This window comes from Bos indicus x Bos taurus, chromosome 23 (assembly GCF_003369695.1).
Source record: "Bos indicus x Bos taurus breed Angus x Brahman F1 hybrid chromosome 23, Bos_hybrid_MaternalHap_v2.0, whole genome shotgun sequence".
Classification (NCBI taxonomy): domain Eukaryota; kingdom Metazoa; phylum Chordata; class Mammalia; order Artiodactyla; family Bovidae; genus Bos; species Bos indicus x Bos taurus.
The window spans coordinates 48,717,580-48,738,146 of NC_040098.1; positions in this window are offsets into that span (position 1 = coordinate 48,717,580).

Sequence of the window (20,567 nt, forward strand, 5' to 3'; positions counted from 1 at the left end):
TCAACACCTCCGCTCCTTGGACCCCTCTGGCTAGAGTTCTGGCAGGTGGGCAGGATTTACCCCCCAGGAGGACCAGGGCTGTTAGGTAATCTGCCCACAGCTGGTGCAGCCCACAGCTGGATTCCTCTGACTCCAGTTGCAGGCTCATTCTGCTGGCCCCTGCGTCCCCTCCCCACCGCAGCCTGGGGACTGCAGGTGGCTGGACTGGCCCAGTGACTCAGAGGGGCCTCAAACTAGGGGAGAAAGAAGAACGCCATCATCTGGAGCTCTTTAAAGGCCCGGGGTGCATGTAAACAGTACTCTATGGCTGACCCCACCCTCCTCCCACCGAGGCCCAAGGGTGGGGCCAGGGCTGGAGTCCAGCACCTCCTCCCTTCTCCCCACCCCGTCCTCCCCACCCTGGGGCGGCTCTGGGCGCAGCAGCCGCCCCCGCTCCTTCCGCATCTACCTCCGGCCCACATCTCCTAATGCCCCGGCGGGTTTGGGTGGTTCTGCTGCTGGGGGCTGCCCTGGATGCCCTTGTTTGAAACAGAGCCCTCCAAAGAAGTGAGGAGTGGGTCACAGGCTGAGATTTACCCCACATCCCCATGGCCCCTGCGCTGGCTTGACTTCATTCCCAGGGTCTCCAGCTGTGACCACCTGATGTCTCAGACCTCTTGGCTTTAGGATCAGAGGTCCATCCCTTTGGGAGGATCTCGGAGGGTGGCTCAGTGAGGTGGCCTTTGGACGCAGACCAGCCCAAGTGTGCGTTCTCCCGGTCACGGCTCCTGCTCTGCCATCTCAGGCCAGCTGCCTCGCTTGTCTGGGCCCTTCCTTCCTCGTCTCCAAGATGAACGCCATGCCCATGCTTGGGTGGTTGGTAGGGTGGGTGGGAAGGAGGCCTGGGAAGCCTTAGTGCAGAGCCGGGCACACAGCAGGCATGGTGGTGGGGATGCTGGGACAGTTCCTATGCCATCCCACTGGGAGATGTGGAAGGGAGTGGCTGGACTTAGAGCAAGCTCGTGGTTCTTATTTTTTTTTTAATTGAAGTATAATTGATGTAGGGGCTTCCCCCAGTGGTTCAGCCGGTAAAGAATCCGCCTGCAATGCAGGAGACACAGGAAACGCGGGTTTGATCCTTGGGTCAGGAAGATCCCCTGGAGAAGGAAATGGCAACCCACTCCAGTATTCTTGCCTGGAAAACTCCACGGACAGCCTGGTGGGCTACGGTCCAAAGTGTCACAAAGAGTCAGACACGACTGAGAGACTAGGCACACACACACAGTTGATTCACAACGCTCTGCTCATTTCTGCTGTACAACAAAATGGCTCAGTTATACATATATATATATAACTTATACGTTTTAAAAATATTTATAAAAATATTATTATTATTTTTTAGTTTTGGGTTAGTAAATGTAAACTATCACATCTAGAATGGATAAACACACCACGGGGGGAGAAGGAGGGTGGGATGAGTTGGGAGACTGAGGTTGACATATATACACTGCTGTATATAAAATACAGCATAAAATATCGTATAAAATAGATAACTGAGACCATAGTGCATCGCTCAGGGAGCTCTACTCAGTGCTCTGTCCTGACCCAAATGGGAAGGACATCCAAAAAAGAGGGGATATGTGTACATGTGAGGCTGATCCACTTTGCTGCCCAGTAGAAACTAACACAACGTTGCCAAGCGACTATAATCAATTTTAAAAGTCTGATGGACAGACAGCAACGTCCTGATGCACAGACAGCAACATCCCGTTGTATCGCACAGGAAACTATAACCAACTTCCCGGGCTAGATCGTAATGGAAAACTTCTTCTGCGTGGCAGGCGGCTTCTTTACCAACTGAGCTATCAGGGAAGCCCGCTATCTATGCTTACACATGCATGTGTGTTTCCCAGGTGGCACCAGTGGTAAAGAACCTGCCTGCCGTGCAGGAGGTGTAAGAGACGTGAGTTCCATCTCTGAGTCGGGAAGATCCCCTCGAGGAAGAAATAGCAACCCACTCCAGTATTCTTGCCTGGAGAATCCCCATGGATAGAGGAGCCTGGTGGGCTACAGTCCAGAGGGTTGCAAAGAGTTAGACATGACTGAAGTGACTTAGCACACACACATGCGCACACACATATATGAGTCCATGATTCTTATGGCCCTCAATCGCTCAGCCTGCAGGGGCCTCAGAACATTGTAGCTCTAGTAAAACCACTCCTGTTTCTCCAAAAGCAAACACAACTTCTCTCCTTGATCAAATGGGAGTCACTCATTCCTGTGTCCCGTGCTGGATGTGAGGAGGGGTCATTCAAAGACATTGAAGACATGTTTCCTGGCTTCAAGGAGCTTTCCATCTGTGTCCCGTAAAAGAAAGATATTTGGATCGTGTGCAGAAGGGGTTAACAGCAGCTCTGCCCGCCTTTTATGCTGTTGCTACTTCGAAGCAGTAAATTCTCGTCTGAACTGCACTTGACCCTGTGCACACAATCATGTTATTCATATTCTTATAAACAGAGGGTACAGTATGTATAATTTCCTAGATTTCTGGGAGGAGATGTATCATAACTAAACAGCTTTTCCTTCGGAGAACCCGTCCCATTTGTTTCTGGTTAGCTTCAAAGCAGAAACTAATTTTTTCCTTTTATGTGTCAGAAAGTTGAGTGAAATTTGTCACTTGTTTTTATGAAAAATTCTTTGCCTTTGCCTTCATGGCTTAAAAAAAAAGAAAAGAAAAAGAAAAACACCCACAACAACTCACACTTCCTCCACGGCGCAGGGCACCTGAAGCGCAGTGACAGGAGGCGGGTGTCATTTCTAGTCATGGAAACTAACAAGAGTTCCATGGAATGGCCTGACCCCGTCTGTCCGACGAGAGTCTATTTTCAAGTGTCTACTGTGGAAGCGAGACCACTGGTGACATCTTGTTCCAATTTAAGCAGAGTTGAGCTGTGGGCCAGCGCCTTCAAATCATAACCAGCTCAGAAATTACCTCCTACCAAAAAACCACAAGGGCTAGGCTCTGTAAGAATCAGTCCCGGAAAAGTTGGAACTCTCCGATCCAAGCATATTTCTGAAGCCATCCAGGCAAGAACAGCGTTTGCCTTTTCTTTCGTGGGGGGATGTCTTGTTTGTCCTGGGATGAATTACCAGGGTGGTTGGGGTGATGAAGAGTAGTTTTATTTTGCCTTAAAATGAACTGACTGCTCTGTGACCACTTTTCTGGGAGCCAGAGCTATTTAGAAGATGTTCAACCTATTTTTACCTTTCTATAGACCTATTTAATAGAGATACCGTGTCATTAGCAAATTCCCCAAAAAACATGAGCCGACACACTGTCTCAGAAATGACTCAGAATCAACAGGATGTCTCTCTAGGAGCACAGTTCTCCCAGGGAAAGGCTCCCTCTGGCCTGCATTTTCCATCCCAGCCAGGCCTCGGTTCACCCAGAGGACCACGGGGATTGTGACATTACAGGGAGGCTCCCTGTCTGCCTCCCACACCCCAAACATTATTATATACACCATGGCTTTGAGCTCTCAGTTTACTCAATGTCTTTAAATTCAAGTGACCAGTGAGCAAGGAAAGAAACAGGAGTGGCCCTGAGATGATTCAGATAGGCTGAGTCCACCCAGGATAAATGAGCAGTCAGTTCACATCTAGGCTCTAGGAGCGTAAGGCATGTGTCACCATGGAGAGGATGAAAGGGAGAGAGCTGAGGGCCGAGGTCAGCAGTGGCCACCGGGACTGCTCTTGCAACGGAGGTGGGCAGTACTGGTTTAGGGCACCAGCTGGCTCTGCAACCCACCTGTGATGGTCACTAGTGTTATGAGCCAAACGGTGTCCTCCCCCTCAAAATTCATACATTGACGTTCTAACCCCAACTATTTCAGAATGAGACTGTGTTTGCAGAAAGGACCTTTAAAGAGGCAGTTAAGGGGTTTCTCTGGTGGTTCAGTGGTAAAGAATCCACCTGCCAGGGCAGGAGACATGGACCCCTGGTCCAGGAAGATCCCACATGCTGTGGAGCAACTAAGCCAGTGTGCTACAACTGCTGAGCCTGGGCTGAACTATCGGCTGGGTTCTCTAAAATGAAATTATTCTGGGGTTGCTGCCAAACTTCATGTATTTCCAAAATTTTCTCAGATTAAGCAAATTCAAAAAAGTCTTTCTTTGGGATTTTAAAATTAGGAAAAGTTCAGGGTGGGGTAGAAGGGAGGCTAAAGAAGGAGGGGAGATATATATATATATATATATATATATATATATATATATAGCAACTAATACAACATTGTAAAGCAATTATATTCCAATAATAAATTTATTCAAGAAAAAAATTCGGGAAAAATATTAGCCTCAGGGGGCAACAGAGGACGAAATGGTTGGATGGCATCACTGACTCAATGGACATGAGTTAGAGCAAACTCTGGGAGACAGTTGAGGACAGAGGAGCCTGGTGTGCTGCAGTCCATGGGGTCACAAAGAGTTGGACAGGACTTACTGACTAAACAACAATGAATAACCTCTGAGACGTGTTTGTGACCACAGCCTCTAATCTACTTCTATTTTCCTCACTCTTCATTGTCAAACGCTGGGTGTTCCCCACCTCTCTTTCCCCAGGCCCTTTAAACCCCCAGTCACCTGGCTTCATCCACCCTGCCACCCCATCCCCACCACCAACAGCATCTCTAAGCCACTTCTTCAAAAAAAAAAATGTTGATGGGATGCAGAACAATAGTAATTCCATCCATTTTTTAAATTGAAATGAAGTTGATTTACAATATCATGTTAGTTTCACATGTACAGCACTGGTTTCAAATTAGGAAAGGAGTACGTCAAGGCTGTACATTGTCACCCTGTTATTTAACTTATATGCAGAGTACATCATGAGAAATGCTGGACTGGGTGAAGCACAAGCTGGAATCAAGATTGCAGGGAGAAATCTCAATAACCTCAGATATGCAGATGACATCACCCTTATGGCAGAAAGTGAAGAGGAACTAAAGAGCCTCTTGATGAAAGTGAAAGCTGCTGCTGCTGCTGCTAAGTCAATTCAGTTGTGTACGACTCTGTGCAACCCCATAGATGGCAGCCCACCAGGCTCCCCCATCCCTCAGATTCTGCAGGCAAGAACACTGGAGTGGGTTGCCATTTCTTTCTCCAATGCATGAAAATGATAAGTGAAAGTGAAGTTGCTCAGTCATGTACAACTCCTAGCGACCCCAGGGACTGCAGCCTACCAGGCTTCTCCGTCCATGGGGTTTTCCAGGCAAGAGTACTGGAGCAGGGTGCCATTGCCTTCTCCAGAAAGTGAAAGAGGAGAATGTAAAAGCTGGCTTAAAACTCAACAGTAAAAGACTAAGATCATGGCATCTTGTCCCATCATTTCATGGCAAATAGAATGGGGAAACGATGGAAACAGTGAGAGACTTTATTTTCTTGGGCTCCAAAATCACTCCAGATGGTGACTACAGCCATGAAATTAAAAGACACTTGCTCCTTGGAAGAAAAGTTATGACCAAACTAGACAGCATATTAAGAAGCAGAGACATTACTTTGCCAACAAAGGTCCATCTAGTCAAAGCTATAGTTTTTCCAGTAGTCATGTATGGATTTGAGAGTTGGACCATAAAGACTGAGCATTGAAGAACTGATGCTTTTGAACTCTGGCATGGGAGAAGACTCTTGAGAGTCTCTTGGACTGCAAGGAGATCCAACCAGTCAATCCTAAAGGAAATCATTCCTGAATATTCACTGGAAGGACTGATGCTGAAGCTGAAACTCCCAATAATTTGGCCACCTGATGCAAAGAGCTGACTCATTGGAAAAGACTCTGAAGCTGGGAAAGATTGAAGACGGGAAGAGAAGGGGACGACAGAGGATGAGATGGTTGGATGTCATCACGACTTGATGGACATGAGTTTGAGCAAGCTCCAGGAGTTGGTGATGAACAGGGAAGCCTGGTGTGCTACAGTCCATGGGATCACAAAGAGTTGGACACGACTGAGCAACTGAACTGTACACCACAGTGATTCAATTATACATACATATATATGTATTCCTTTTCAGATTCTTTTTCCTTATAGGTTATTACAAAATATTGAGTATAGTTCCCTGTGCTATACAGTAGGTCCCTGTTGGTTATTTGGTCTAAAAGTGAAAGTTGCTCATTCATGTCCAACTCTTTACGACCCCATGGGCTGTCAGTTCAGTTCAGTCGCTCAGTCGTGTCCGACTCTTTGCGACCCCATGAATCACAGCACGCCAGGCCTCCCTGTCCATCACCAACTCCTGGAGTTCACTCAGACTCACATCCATCGAGTCAGTGATGCCATCCAGCCATCTCATCCTCTGTCGTCCCCTTCTCCTGCCCCCAATCCCTCCCAGCATCAGAGTCTTTTCCAATGAGTCAACTCTTCGCATGAGGTGGCCAAAGTACTGGAGTTTCAGCTTTAGCATCATTCCTTCCAAAGAAATCCCAGGGCTGATCTCCTTCAGAATGGACTGGTTGGATCTCCTTGCAGTCCAAGAGACTCTCAAGAGTCTTCTCCAACACCACAGTTCAAAAGCATCAATTCTTCGGCACTCAGCTTTCTTCACAGTCAAACTCTCACATCCATACGTGGCCACTGGAAAAACTATAGCCTTGACTAGACGGACCTTTGTTGGCAAAGTAATGTCTCTGCTTTTCAATATGCTAACTAGGTTGGTCATAACTTTCCTTCCAAGGAGTGAGCGTCTTTTAATTTCATGGCTGCAGTCACCATCTGCAGTGATTTTGGAGCCCAGAAAAATAAAGTCTGACACTGTTTCCACTGTTTCCCCATCTGTTTGCCATGAAGTGATGGGACCAGATGCCATGATCTTCATTTTCTGAATGTTGAGTTTTAAGCCCACTTTTTCACTCTCCTCTTTCACCTTCATCAAGAGGCTTTTTAGTTCCTCTTCACTTTCTGCTATAAGGGTGGTGTCATCTGCATATCTGAGGTTATTGAGATTTCTCCCTGCAATCTTGATTCCAGCTTGTGCTTCTTCCAGTCCAGCATTTCTCATGATGTACTCTGCATAGAAGTTAAATAAGCAGGGTGACAATATACAGCCTTGATGTACTCCTTTTCCTATTTGAAACCAGTCCGTTGTTCTATGTCCAGTTCTAACTGTTGCTTTCTTACCTGCATACAAATTTCTCAAGAGGCAGGTCAGGTGGTCTGGTATTCCCATCTCTTTCAGAATTGTCCACAGTTTATTGTGATCCACACAGTCAAAGGCTTTGGCATAGTCAATAAAGCAGAAATAGATGTTTTTCTGGAACTCTCTTGCTTTTTCGATGATCCAGCGGATGTTGGCAATTTGGTCTCTGGTTCCTCTGCCTTTTCTAAAACCAGCTTGAACAACTGGAATTTCACAGTTCATGTATTGCTGAAGCCTGGCTTGGAGACTTTTGAGCATTACTTTACTAGCGTGTGAGATGAATGCAATTGTGCGGCAGTTTGAACATTCTTTGGCATTGTCTTTCTTTGGGATTGGAATGAAAACTGCCCTTTTCCAGTCCTGTGGCCACTGCTGAGTTTTCCAAATTTGCTGGCATATTGAGAACAGCACTTTCACAGCATCATCTTTCAGGATTTGAAATAGCTCAACTGGAATTCCATAACCTCCACTAGTTTTGTTCGTAGTGATGCTTTCTAAGGCCCACTTGACTTCACATTCCAGGATGTCTGGCTCTAGGTCAGTGATCACACCATTGTGATTACCTGGGTCATGAAGATCTTTTCTGTACAGTTCTGTGTGTTCTTGCCACCTCTTCTTAATATCTTCTGCTTCTGTTAGTCCATGGAATTCTCCAGGCCAGAATACTGGAGTGGGTAGCCTTCCCCTTCTCCAGGGGAATCTTCCCAACCCAGGGATAGAAACCAGGTCTCCCGCATTGCAGGTGGATTCTTCACCAGCTGAGCCATAAGGGAAGCCCAAGAACACTGGAGTGGGTAGCCTATCCCTTCGCCAGGGGATCTTCCTGACCCAGGAATTAAACTGGGGTCTCCTGCATTGCAGACAAATTCTTTACCAACTGAGCTATCAAAGCCACTTCTAAATGCTCCCTCAATGACCATCCTCATCTCTATAGCGGTTGACATCTCATCACCCCCAAATTTTTCCCTGATTTTTTTTTAACAGAAGGAGCACTTGCCTTCTGTGGAAACTGTATATGCTACCAAAGTATGTGGAGTTCAAGATAAAGACACCCCCTCCCATTCTGCAGCTCAGTGTCTTTAAAACATCGGTGTTCAATGAGGGACAGGTTTATTCCTGGGGGACATCTGGCAATGACTGGCGATAATGTTGGTTTCTACAGCTGCGGGGGAGGGAGGGAGGTCAGACAGGCTACTGGCGTCCAGTGGGTAGAAGCCACGGATGTTGCTAAATGTCCCGCAGTGAGCAGGAGGCCCTTCCACGAAGGACGGTGTGGCCCCAAATGTCAGTAGTGCTGAGGGTGGGAAAACCCACCCCGGGGACAGTGTAGACATGAATCTGCATGGGCGTTTTCTTGCTCTGTTGCCTGCCGCTGGCACTTCTGTTCATTCCCAACCTCTTTTTTGAGTACCCACTCTATGCCAGGCCAAGCGCTGGATGCTGGGAGTGAAACAGACATGCTTCCCGTGCTCAGGGGCTACGAGCCCTAGCTGGGGGAGGCTGACCAGCATTCACCCAGATGAATGTGCAACAGGGCACTGTGTAAAAATACAAAGGAAAAGGGTAACATTTCTGAGGAAATAACTGAAAAGACCTAATTGAGGCTGGGCAGTCAGGCTGAGCCCCTCTGGAGAGGAAACAGCTGGGACTTGAAGGACGTGAAACAAGTGAGCAGGGAGAAATTCCTCGACACCGGGCACAGCGCACGCGACGGCCCTGGGGCAGGCCGTTGCAGGAAAAGACTGCTGTGGCTGGAGTCCAGGGAGCCCTGGGCAAGAATACCGTGAAATGATGTCACATACATTAACCCAAGTATGAGGACATCTGTGGACCCACGATGGGGGAGGGCAGCACTGGTAAAACGATTGCTTTTCTGGTCTCCTACTAGCTCCTCTCTAGGCTTAGCTCCTCCCTGCTCTCTCGGACAAAATCCAGGACGGGCTTCAGGAGTTATCTCATCCCTCCCAAGTCATAAAATGTCCTCTGATCACTTCAAGTCACAAAATTGACTCCTCTCTGTAATTAAGATGTCCAGGGCTTATTTATAACAGCCAAGACATGGAAGCAACTGAAATGCCCATAGACTGATGAATGGATAAAGAAGATGTGGTACACACACACGGTGGAGTAGTACTCAGCCATAAAAAAGAATGAACCAATGCCCCCTGCAGAAACACAGATGGGCCTAGAGAGAACCACAGTAAGCGAAGTAAGTCAGACAGAGAAAGACAAATAGCATATGATATCACTTATATGTGGAATCTAAAATAGGATATAAATGAATTTATTTACAAAATGGAAACAGAGTCACAGCATAGAGAACAGTTTTATGGTTACCAAAGGGGAAAGGGTTGGGAGGGGCAAATTAGGAGTTTGGGATTAGCAGATACACACTGCTACATATAATAGATAAATAATAAGGACCTACTGCATGACACAGGAAACTATATGCAATATCTTACAATAATCTATAAGGAAATGAATCTGAAAAACAATATATAATTGAATCACTTTGTTATACACCTGAAACTAACACAATATTGTTAATCAACTCACTTCAATTAAAAAAGAGAGAGAGAATAGTACTTCTCTGGTGGCACAGTGGATAAGAATCAGCCTGCAAATGCAGGGGACACAGGTTCGATCCCTGGTCCAGGAAGATTCCACGTGCTGCAGAGCAAGTCAGCCCAGGCACCACAGCTACTGAGCCTGCGCTCTGGAGCCTGAGCACAGGGACTGAGGCTGCGCTGCAGTTTCGGAAGCCCGCGTGTCCTGGAGCCTCTGCTCTGCAATGAGAGGAGCCACTGTAGTGAGAGGCCCCACAGTGAAAAGAAGCTCCTGCGCTCCACAACTAGAGAAAGCCCGTACAAGCAAGCAAAGGGCCAGTGCAGCCCAAAATGAAACAATTAATTTTTTTTAAAAAAGAGTAGCCTTTTCCATACACGCAGAAGAATGAAGATGAACTCTTACCCCACACTATACACAAAAATTAACTCAGAAAGGATCACAGATTTAAATGTAAGACCTAAAACTATAAAACTTGTAGAGGAAAACAAAACAAAAAATATTTGCAAGCTTGACACTAGTTTCTTAGGTATGACAAAGCAAGGGCAAGTGACAAAGGAGGAAATAAATTGGCTACAGTAAAATGAAAGACGTTTATGACACAAATGATTCTGTCAAGAAAAGGAAAAAGCAACCCACAAAATGGGAAAACACACCTGCAAAGCAGTTAGGGAGCTCGTGTTTAGAATACATAAAGAACTTTTCATAATTCAATAACAAAAAGACAAATAACCCAAATTTTGAAACAGGCAAAGAATTAAATAGACATTTCTCCAAAGTAGATATACAAATGGCTAATAAGCACATGAAAATATGCTCAACGTTATTAGTTAGTAGGAAAATGAAAATCAAAACCACAGATACCACTTTACGTTCACGAAGATGGTCGTAATTAAAAGGCAGATGATAACAAGTGTTGGCAAGGATGTGGAGAGACCAAAACCCTCCTACATACTGGTGGAAATGTAAACTAAATAGGGCAGCTGCTGTGGAAATCAGTTTGGCAGTTCTTAAAAATTTTAAACATAGAATTACCGCATGATTCAGCAATCCTACTCTCTGGTTTATACCTAAGAGAAATGAAAACGTGTCCTCATAAAACTTGCACATGAATGTTAACAGCAATATTGTTCATTTATAGCCAAAAATTGGAAACACATGTCTGTTAACTGATGAAGGAAAAACAAATTGTGGTATACCTATACAACTTGTTTGACAATGAAAAGAAAAGAAATGAAGCGTTGATACATGCTGCGACACGGATGAGCCTTGAAAACACTGTACGAAATGAAAGAAACCAAGGACTTCCCTGGGGGTCCAGTGGCTAAGACTCCACGCTCCCAAGGGCTTGGGTTCAGTCCCTGGTCAGGGAACTCGATCCCACGTGGTGCAACTGGGAGTTTGCATGCTGCAATTAAAGATCCCATGAGCCACAACTGAGACACAAATGAATAAATAAAAATAAATATTAAAAGATATTTTAAAGAAGCCAGTTGCAAAGGACCACATGTTCAAAATAGGCAAATCCACAGGATGGAAAACAGATCAGAGGTCTCAAAGCTCCTTCTCAGAATCTGCTGCACAGGGAACCCGACCGGTGATAGGACAGACCTGCTTCTTCGTTTTCTCTTATGTGTAATACAAACAAAATACTCATTATACTCATGACCCCTCACCACATGCCTTCTCTCAGGAAACTACAGGAGAGTGTGCTCCACCTACGCATGGGAGCAAATCCAAGAAGCAAGGACCCAGCAACGGAGAAAGCTGAAAGGAAGCTCCACCTGCCATTGCAGTGTGGGCCTGTAGAGCGGCCAGCGCACTCTGGGGCTGCAGGACAGGGGTGTCCAGGAGAGATGTCTCTAGAAAGAGAGAAAAATATGGACTCAAACACCAACAGGTGTGCGTATATTGAAAATATACTGGACTTTCACAACGGCAGTAGGAGGTCAGAGACACAGGTCCCAGGAAAAGAAGTCAACAAATAGATGACCAAATGAGACCATGATTAACATCTGAGAAACCAAGACATTTCATAAGAAAGAAAATAGACTCTGAGTTCACCCCTTGGCTGGGCTGTGAACAATATTTACCTGGTTCTCACAGTGCAAACACGGAATATTGATTTAACAACAAAAAATGAGGCTCTTGGGAAAATAGGAAAAGACACGAGTTGGGATGTGGAGAGGATGAGGCAGGTGAGCTAATTCCTCACCTTCTTCAGTTAGGGGCCAAAGGGGGAGATCTAAACTTGGAAAATCACAGAGAGAAATAGGGTAGGCAGATGATACTGACATACGGAAATAAACAACATAAGAAAGAATTGGAAGAGCTGGAAGTCACAGCTCTGGCAAGAGGAAAGCCACGAGGGCATGAGCAGAACACGGAGCTGCTGGTTCTTTTTCGCTGTAAATTATGTAGAACTGTTCGACTTCTTAAAACTATGTGCATGTGTTACTTTAAAATAATAAATAGTAACTTTTTCAAAGTAAGCGTCTACCCGTTTTAGAAGTCGTTTCAGTCGTGTCCGACTCTTTGCCATTCTGTGGACTGTAGCCCTCCAGGCTCCTCTGTCCATGGGATTCTCCAGGCAAGAATACTTTAGTGGGTTGCCATGCCTTCCTCCAGGGGAATCTTCCCAACCCAGGGATCAAACTACTGTCTCTTACATCTCCTGCATCAGCAGGGGGGTTCTTTCCCACTTGCTCCACCTGGGAAGACTTTTCAAAGTAAGGGAACCCCATAAATCCTTGATTGATTGATGGACGGGTTGGTCCAATGTGAGCCGATGGATTATTTGATTTTCAATAAAAAGTGCCAGGAATAAAAAGTGGATCGGAGCTCTTAAACAAACTCAGAGCTTGTCTCCTCCTGTGTTAACCACAGACTCCATCCACCCTCACCCAGCCAAAAACCAGAAACCAGCCAAACTTGGCTTTCCCTGGTGGTACAGTGGTGAAGAACCTACCTGCCAATGCAGGGGACACAGGTTCGATCCCTGCTCTGGGAGGATCCCACGTGCCTCGGAACAACCAAGTCCGAGCACCACAACTACTAAAGCCCTGTGAGCCTGGAACCTATGCTCTGCAACAAGAGAGGCCAGCTCAGTGAGAAACCGTCGCCCGGCAACCAGAGAGCAGCACCCCACGTCGCAACTAGAGAAAGTCCTCACGCAGCAGTGAAGACCCAGCACAGCCAAAAATAAATAAATAAAATGGAGGGAAAATCATCTATAAAAAGAAGAGAAACAAACCAGATTCAGGGCCCTGGGTCATTGCCAGGACCCCAAAACCTGCACCAGAGCACGGGTGCTTCGTTTATTTATTTAGGGAAGTCTCAAATTCACTCTCAGATTCAGAAAACATTCTGTCCGTTTTTCAACTCTTATGCGAATGTTCAAACATGCACAGAAGTGTAACGAACTCCCGTCTTTCCATCTTCAATAATCATCAACATTCTACTTATTTATTTTATTTGCCCCTCTCCTACCCAGCCTCATTTATTTTGTCTGGAAAATTTTCAAGCAAATCCAAGGCTTTATGGTACTTTGCTTGTAAACAGCTCAGTATGCACCTCCAACAGATAGGATTTCTTTTTGACATAACAACCTTGCCATTATCACATCTAATAGAATTAGCAATAATCCTTTAATATCACACAGTAGCCTGACTCTTAAGTTTGCTGATAATCTTAAGGTTATGATTTTGAAGTTGTTTTGTGTGAATCAGGATTTGAAGAAGGGCAACACGTTACATTTGATTGCTACGCCTCTTAATGCTGTTTTATTCTCTAACAGCCCCTCTATTTTTAGTGTCATTGATTTGATGAGGAAACAAGCTCTTTTATCCTGTAGAATGTCATTCATTCTAGATCTGGCTAACTGCTCCTTTAACTTGTTCCTCTAGCTCTCCTGTTTCCTATAAGTTAGGTCTAGGTGTTGAAAGAGATTCAGCATCAACTTTTGGAAAGGAATACTTACTGAACATCTGCAGTGCCATGCTTCCCAGGACACATCACAGGGCTCAGAATTCCAGTTATCCCACCTCGAGACCCGCCCAGACTGGTTATTAGACTCACAGAGGTGTCCGAACTCTCCAGCATGAAATCGTTTACCAACTTTTCAGCTAAAGACTTTAGTATCACCCATTGATGACTATTGCCTGGACTCAGTCAGGGTTGCAAAATGAGATTTTCTAATGTCTTCTTCACTGAGTAACTGGAAATATGCTTTAAAAAAGGGAAAAAAAGGGAGACCTTTTTCCCCAAAACCATTTATTTTCCCTGAAAATATAAATATAATAAAGGGAGGACAAGCATCTGATGCTTCTCTTCACTTCTGAACTGTCATCGTGCCCTGTAGTTCCCGTTGACCACTGAGGTTCGTGGGGCTTGGCTTTCATTGTTTTTATTTTTTTAGTGTCATTGTGAGCCCTTGGACATTCTCGGGTTTAACATATTTCAATCTTCTGCTGTTACTGTCCATACTGATGCTCCCGCTGTCCCTTCTTTGCCCTCAGCAGCTTCCTCCAGTTGGGTCGTGTCCTTGTGGCTTGACCCCGTTGGTCTTGAGAGCCTCCTTGCCCCTGGCGTAACAAGATGCCCCAGGCTCACAGGGTGCGGCTCCTGCCCTGGACATGGAGTCAGCCATTTCTCCAAGGAGTTCTCAGTCCTTTAGTGGGAAGTGGAGCCTATTTATTCTCAATTTATACTCCATCCCAACAGACTTAGAAATTAGATTTCCTAGCCCCAGATGCTTAGAAATATTACATTAGAAATGGGCTGCTAGAGACATACACTCACAGCTGTGAGTGGGACAGCTAACAGCTTATTAATACAACAGTGAACTGGAGGGAAAGTTACGAGAGGCAGATATAAGAACTTAAAAATTTCAGCCATCCAACCTGGCTCCAAACTTGCCTTCTCCAAAAAGAGATCTTCAGTTTTCCATTTGAAACCAGTCTCCTCTTCCAGCCTTTCCTGACATTTTATCCATCTCCACTATAATATGTATCCAGTTGTTATTGTTTGGGGCTGTTGGTCTAGATTAGTATCCCCAATGTCCATTACAATCACCTAAGGAGCTGTTTACTTTAAAAAATACAATGGAAAATAAAGACATTTTAATTGAGATATAATTGACATATAACACTGTGTTAGTTTTAGATATGTGCCAAGTCGCTTCAGTCGTGTCCGACTCTTTGAGACCCCATGGTCTGTAGCCTGCCAGGCTCCTCTGTCCACGGGATTCTCCAGGCAAGGATGCTGCAGTGGGTGCCATCATGGTGATTTGATGTATGCATATATTGGGAAAGGATTACCAGAACAAGTCTAGTTAACATCCATCACTGCACATACAGGTTTTTTTCTTGTGATAAGAACTTTTAAGATCTACTCTCTTAGCAACTTTTAGATACACGGGACAGTATTTTTTTTTAATATTATTTATTTATTGTTGGTTGCACCCAGTCTCTGTGGCTGCACGGGCTTTGCTGTGGTTGCGGTGAGCACGGGCTACTCTTCCCCACAGTCCTTGGGCTTCTCACTGAGGTGGCTTCTCTTACTATGGGGCTCTAGGCACACGGGCTTCAGTAGTTGTAGCCCGAGGGCTTAGCAGTTGCGGTGCCTGGGCTTAGCTGCTCTGCAGCATGTGGGATCTTCCCAGACCAGGGGTGGAACCCACACCCTCTGCAGGTGGATTCTTACCCACTGCACCACCAGGGAAGCCCCAGGACAATACTATTAACATAGTCACCATGCTGCGTCACATTCCCAGGACTTCCTTATCTGATAAGTGAGTACCTTCTGACCTCTTCACGGATTTCTCCCACCCTCACACCCTCCGCCTCTGGCAGCCGCCAGTCTGTTCTCTCTGACTGTGAGTCGGGGTGTTTTGTTTTTTTTAAGATTCCACATACTAGATGAGATCATACAGTTTAAAAAAATAATGAAGTAAAATAAAGTGATGTCTGGGTCCCATTCCCAGAGAGTCATATTCAACTGGTCTGGGAAGGGGCCATCTATATGTTTTTAAAACTTGTTCGATGACTGTCGGACAGCCAGGCTGAGAGTCACTGGTCTAGCCAGGAACCCTGGAAGGGTGGAGACCCACTAAGTCACCCTTGTATCTCCCAGTGCTGCATGGTTACCCAGAACTACCATTCAGTCAATACTCATCTTGAGTTTTGGCTGTGCTGGGTCTTCACTGCTGTGCAGGCTTTTTCTCTAGTTGTCGTGAGTGGGGTTACCCTCGAGTTGCAGTGTGAGGCCTTCTCATTGCGGTGGTTTGTCTTGTTGCTCTAGGCGCATGGGCCTCGGTGGTTACAGCACTTGGGGTCCGTAGTTGGGGCACACGGGCTTAGTTGCTCCGCGGCATGTGGGATCTTCCCCAAACCAGGGATTGAACCCGTGTCTCCTTCATTAGCAGGCAGATTCTTAACCACTGGACCACCAGGGAAGCCCCAGTATATGCTTATTATGACTAGGAATCTTGAATGAAAAATGGTTAATCCGGGAATGCCCTGGCATTTCAGTGGTTAGGACTCTGTCCTTTCATGGCAGAGGGCTTGAGTTCAATCCCTGGTCAGGGAACTAAAATCCCACAAGCCACGTGGTGAGGCAAAAAAAAAAAAAAGGGTTAATCATTTTCAAGATAGCAAATTAGAGACTGTGTCCCACCCCATCCCTTCAAAGAACTGGACCCAGAGCCATCCGGGAAACTTGACTGTTCTGAATAATGTATTTCTAGTTGTGTTCAGAGAGCTCAGGTTTTCAATCTTTTGGTAAAATATTACTGTAGTGCTGAAGGCTTTATCCCTAAACATTAAATCTCCAGTTAGAAGGGTGGGTTGGAAAAGATTCCCACAGATGCAGAGCTGAAACCCACATGTAGGCAGGCATGGTAACAAGACTTGAGGATGATGTTACTGTGATGTGACTGATGACCAACAGCAGGTGTTCTGAGCCATGGCAGCCACCCCTGTGTGGACGTGGCTCGTTGAGACTCCTAGTGGGAAGAGAGTAACTGTAACTGGTGTGACATACTTTTTTGTGTTCCTTCAGCACTCAGCAGTGTGTTAGACATGCATGCATGGGTGCTAAGTTGCTTCAATAATCTCCAACTCTTTGCAGCCCCATGGACTCTAGCCCATCAGGCTCCTCTGTCCATGGGATTCTCCAGACAAGAATACTGGAGTGGGTTGCCATGCCCTCCTCCAGGGGATTTTCACAACCCAGGGATCAAACTGAGTCTCTTACATCTCCTGCACTGGCAGGCGGGTTCTTTACCACTGGCGCCACCTGGGAAGCCCTAGTACGTAATCAATAAGAAAAAAAATGAAAGCGTTTGTCACTCAGTCGTGTCCGATTCTTTGTGACCCCGTGGACTGTAGCTGTCCAGGCTCCTCTGTCCATGGAATTCTCCAGGCAAGAATACTAGAGTGGGTTGTCACTCCCTTCTCCAGGAGATCTTCCCAACCCAGTGATTGAACCCAGGTCTCCTGCATTGCAGACAGATTTTTTACCATCTGAGCCACTGGGGAAGTCCACATATTCAATAAGTAAGTGTTAAATCCTTTGGAACAGAGAAGGCAATGGCACCCCACTCCAGTACTCTTGCCTGGAAAATCCCATGGATGGAGAAGTCTGGTGGGCTACAGTCCATGGGGTCGTTAAGAGTCGGACACAACTGAGCGACTTCCCTTTCCCTTTTCACTTTCATGCATTGGAGAAGGAAATGGCAACCCACTCCAGTGTTCTTGCCTGGAGAATCCCAGGGATGGGGGAACCTGGTGGGCTGCCGTCTGTGGGGTTGCACAGAGTCGGACACGACTGAAGCGACTCAGCAGCAGCAGCAGCAGCAGCAAATCCTTTGGAAAGGAGCTGTGCATGTGTGCTCACCACCTCCTCCTTGTGTGAGGACTGCATCTAAAACCAACGAGGGCCACACAGTCTGCCGGTTCTCATTAACGTGATACAGCCACAAAGGCATTGAAAAGATGATCTTTCTATTTTAGGCATAACAAAGAGCTACAATTTTCTCTAAAAATAACCTAGACTGGAATTTTCTTCTGCCCATGAGAGCGCTGTGTCTATGAACACACAGTCCCAAGGCCTGTGTCAACAACATTCTAAAACAATGTTTCACTTTGATAATCACATACAGTAAGCATTGGGTTCCTTAAGTTTTCATTAGTTTGGGGCATTTTTTTTTAAATCCTGACAAAGTGAAGATCTTTTTTCCCCCCATGAAACGCAGCCCATCTGGTCAACAGCAGTCCAATCTTGGGCGCCTACAGAAGGACAAAATGTAAAAATGGAGACCAGTATCCCATGCCCTGAATTTGGCCCAGACCAAGAGGGCCCAAGACTCCAGCCCAAGCTCCATACAGATTAGACTTGGTCCTGGGAACAGCTCCATTTTCAACCCCTTTCTCTATTTCCAATCCCTAGAACCAGAAGAGCTTAGGATAAACTCCAAAGTGAAGCCTTGAAGTGAAATTAAGCAGCGGTGGTCCTTCAGGAGAATTTTCTGGAGCTTTTCTGGGTGTGGATCAAAGACATGACCCATCTGTGAGAGTGTAAATTGGTCCAGTCACTATGGAGAACAGTAGGGAGGGTCCTCCAAACGTGAGAGTTGCCATATGATTCAGCAATCGACTCCTGAGCATATATGTGGACAAAACTATAATCCAGAAAGATACATGCTCCCCCTTTGTTCTGAGCAGCACTTGTCACAAGAGCCAAGCCATGGAAGCAACCTAAATGTCCATTGACAGACGCACGGATAAAGAAGATGTGGTCCAGATGTAATGGAATACTATTCAGCCATAAAAAAGAATAACATAATGCCATTTGCAGCAACATGGATGCAACTAGAGATTATCACACTAAGTGAAGTCAAAAAGAGAAAGACAAGCATCATATGACAGCACTTACATGTGGAGTCTAAAATAAGGCACAAGCAAACTTATCTGTGAAATAGAAAGACTCACAGGCATGGAGAAAGGCTTGTGGCTGCCAAGGGGAAGAGGTGGGGTGGGGTAGCAGTGGGTTGGGAGTTTGGGAGGAGCGGATACAAACTATTATATATACGATGGATAAACAAGGTCCCACTGTATAGCACAGGGAGCTATATTCAGTATCCTGCAATAAACCATAATGGAAGGAACATGAAAAATAATACATATATATGTATGTGAGTCACTTTACAGCAGAAATTAACACAACATTGTAAACTGTGCTTCAATAAAATACATTTCAAACAAAGAGCTTCACCAATCTACAGTCCTTGTCACATGATGCAGAATGAGCTGCTTCCAAGTGGAGAATGAGGACTTTATCAGTTTATCCTTCAGGAATCCTCAGGAAGGTGAGCATAGATTTGTATGTGACTCCCAGACACTCTCTTGAGAGCAAGTCCTTATTGCTCTGGTGCCCTTCAACCAGGTGAGGCGTTTGACAGATGCGGGAACAGTCACATTACCAAATAAGAGAGGACTGGGACCAGTATCTCAATGGCCCAGACCATCCCCACCACCGTCTCCTGGTGGGACAGCTTTGAGTTGTTTCACACAGTTCCTCAGCCGTCCCGGTGGGATTGACCCTTCCTGTCTCACCCGCCTCACTCCCTTATTTCTGCTTCCAGGAATCCTCTCCTGAATAAATGACACGCGCCCAAGCAAGTCCTTGACTCAGGGTGTCTTTTGAGTCATCACCTCCAGACATCTCCCGGAGTGTGGCAATTGTTCAGGGTATCAGCTGAGACTCCTCTGGCTGAAATTGGCAGGAAATCCAACAAAATGTATATTTTGATAGATTGGAATGTATTGGCTCATTTACCTGAAAACTACGGCTAGAGTTGACTTCAGGCACTGTGATGCAGATTAAAAGTACAACATTAAGGTCCGGCACCGCTAGCTTTTTGCTTGGTTCTGCTGTCCTCTGTGTGTTGGCTTTATCCTCAGATAAGCTCTCCTTCCGTGGTCAGAAGGTGGCTATCACAGTTCCAGGCTTTCTTGTATTTAAGCTTCAATTCCAGCTAGATACGGCAAGAATATCTTTCCCACAGATTTCAGAAGTCTCAACACGCTTCCTTTGCTTTGCCTGGGTCGTAGGTGCATGGGAAACTGACACCCCGACTCTGAATGTGGGTGTGTGATCAAGGGAACGGGGCAGGAGTGCCCTCCCAGGAGGCAGTCACATGTGGCTGTCAGAATAAAGAGACATGGTCACCGGCTGGCAAAAAGCAACCAAAATCCATTGCAGTTCACTCCTCTGGGCTGCCCACCACACACACACACACACATACACACACATGCACACACACACACACACACACACACACACACACACCCTTCCTCCCACACCTCGAAAAGTTGCCCCGTCAACTTAAAATGCATTCACCACTTCTTCACAAGAAGATTCTCTAAATCGAATCCTGCACCAAGCCTAGGATCTCTGGAAGACATGCCATCTTATCAGCTAAGCAGAATATCCTACCTCATAATCTGATGTGCCGTATACTCGGTTGTGTCGGACTCTGCAACCCTTAGAAGAATTGAAAGTCTCAGATGATGGGGAAGGATTTTGTTTTTTTGAGGATTTTTTTCTGATATCACAGTAATCATACTAGGCTTGTTTAGGCTGGCTCTGAGCCTGCAGTTGTCATTCGAGGGTTGGAGGAGGGTCTGAGGTTTCTCTCTTCCATCGTCTCTCTGCTTCCATGAAAAGACCAGGGTGGAAGCTGAGGGCTGGGGCGTCAGGAAATAGGGAGCTGGGACCCGGCACTTGCCCTTCCTGAGCACAAGGTCCCCTCCCTCCCTCACGATTCTTCA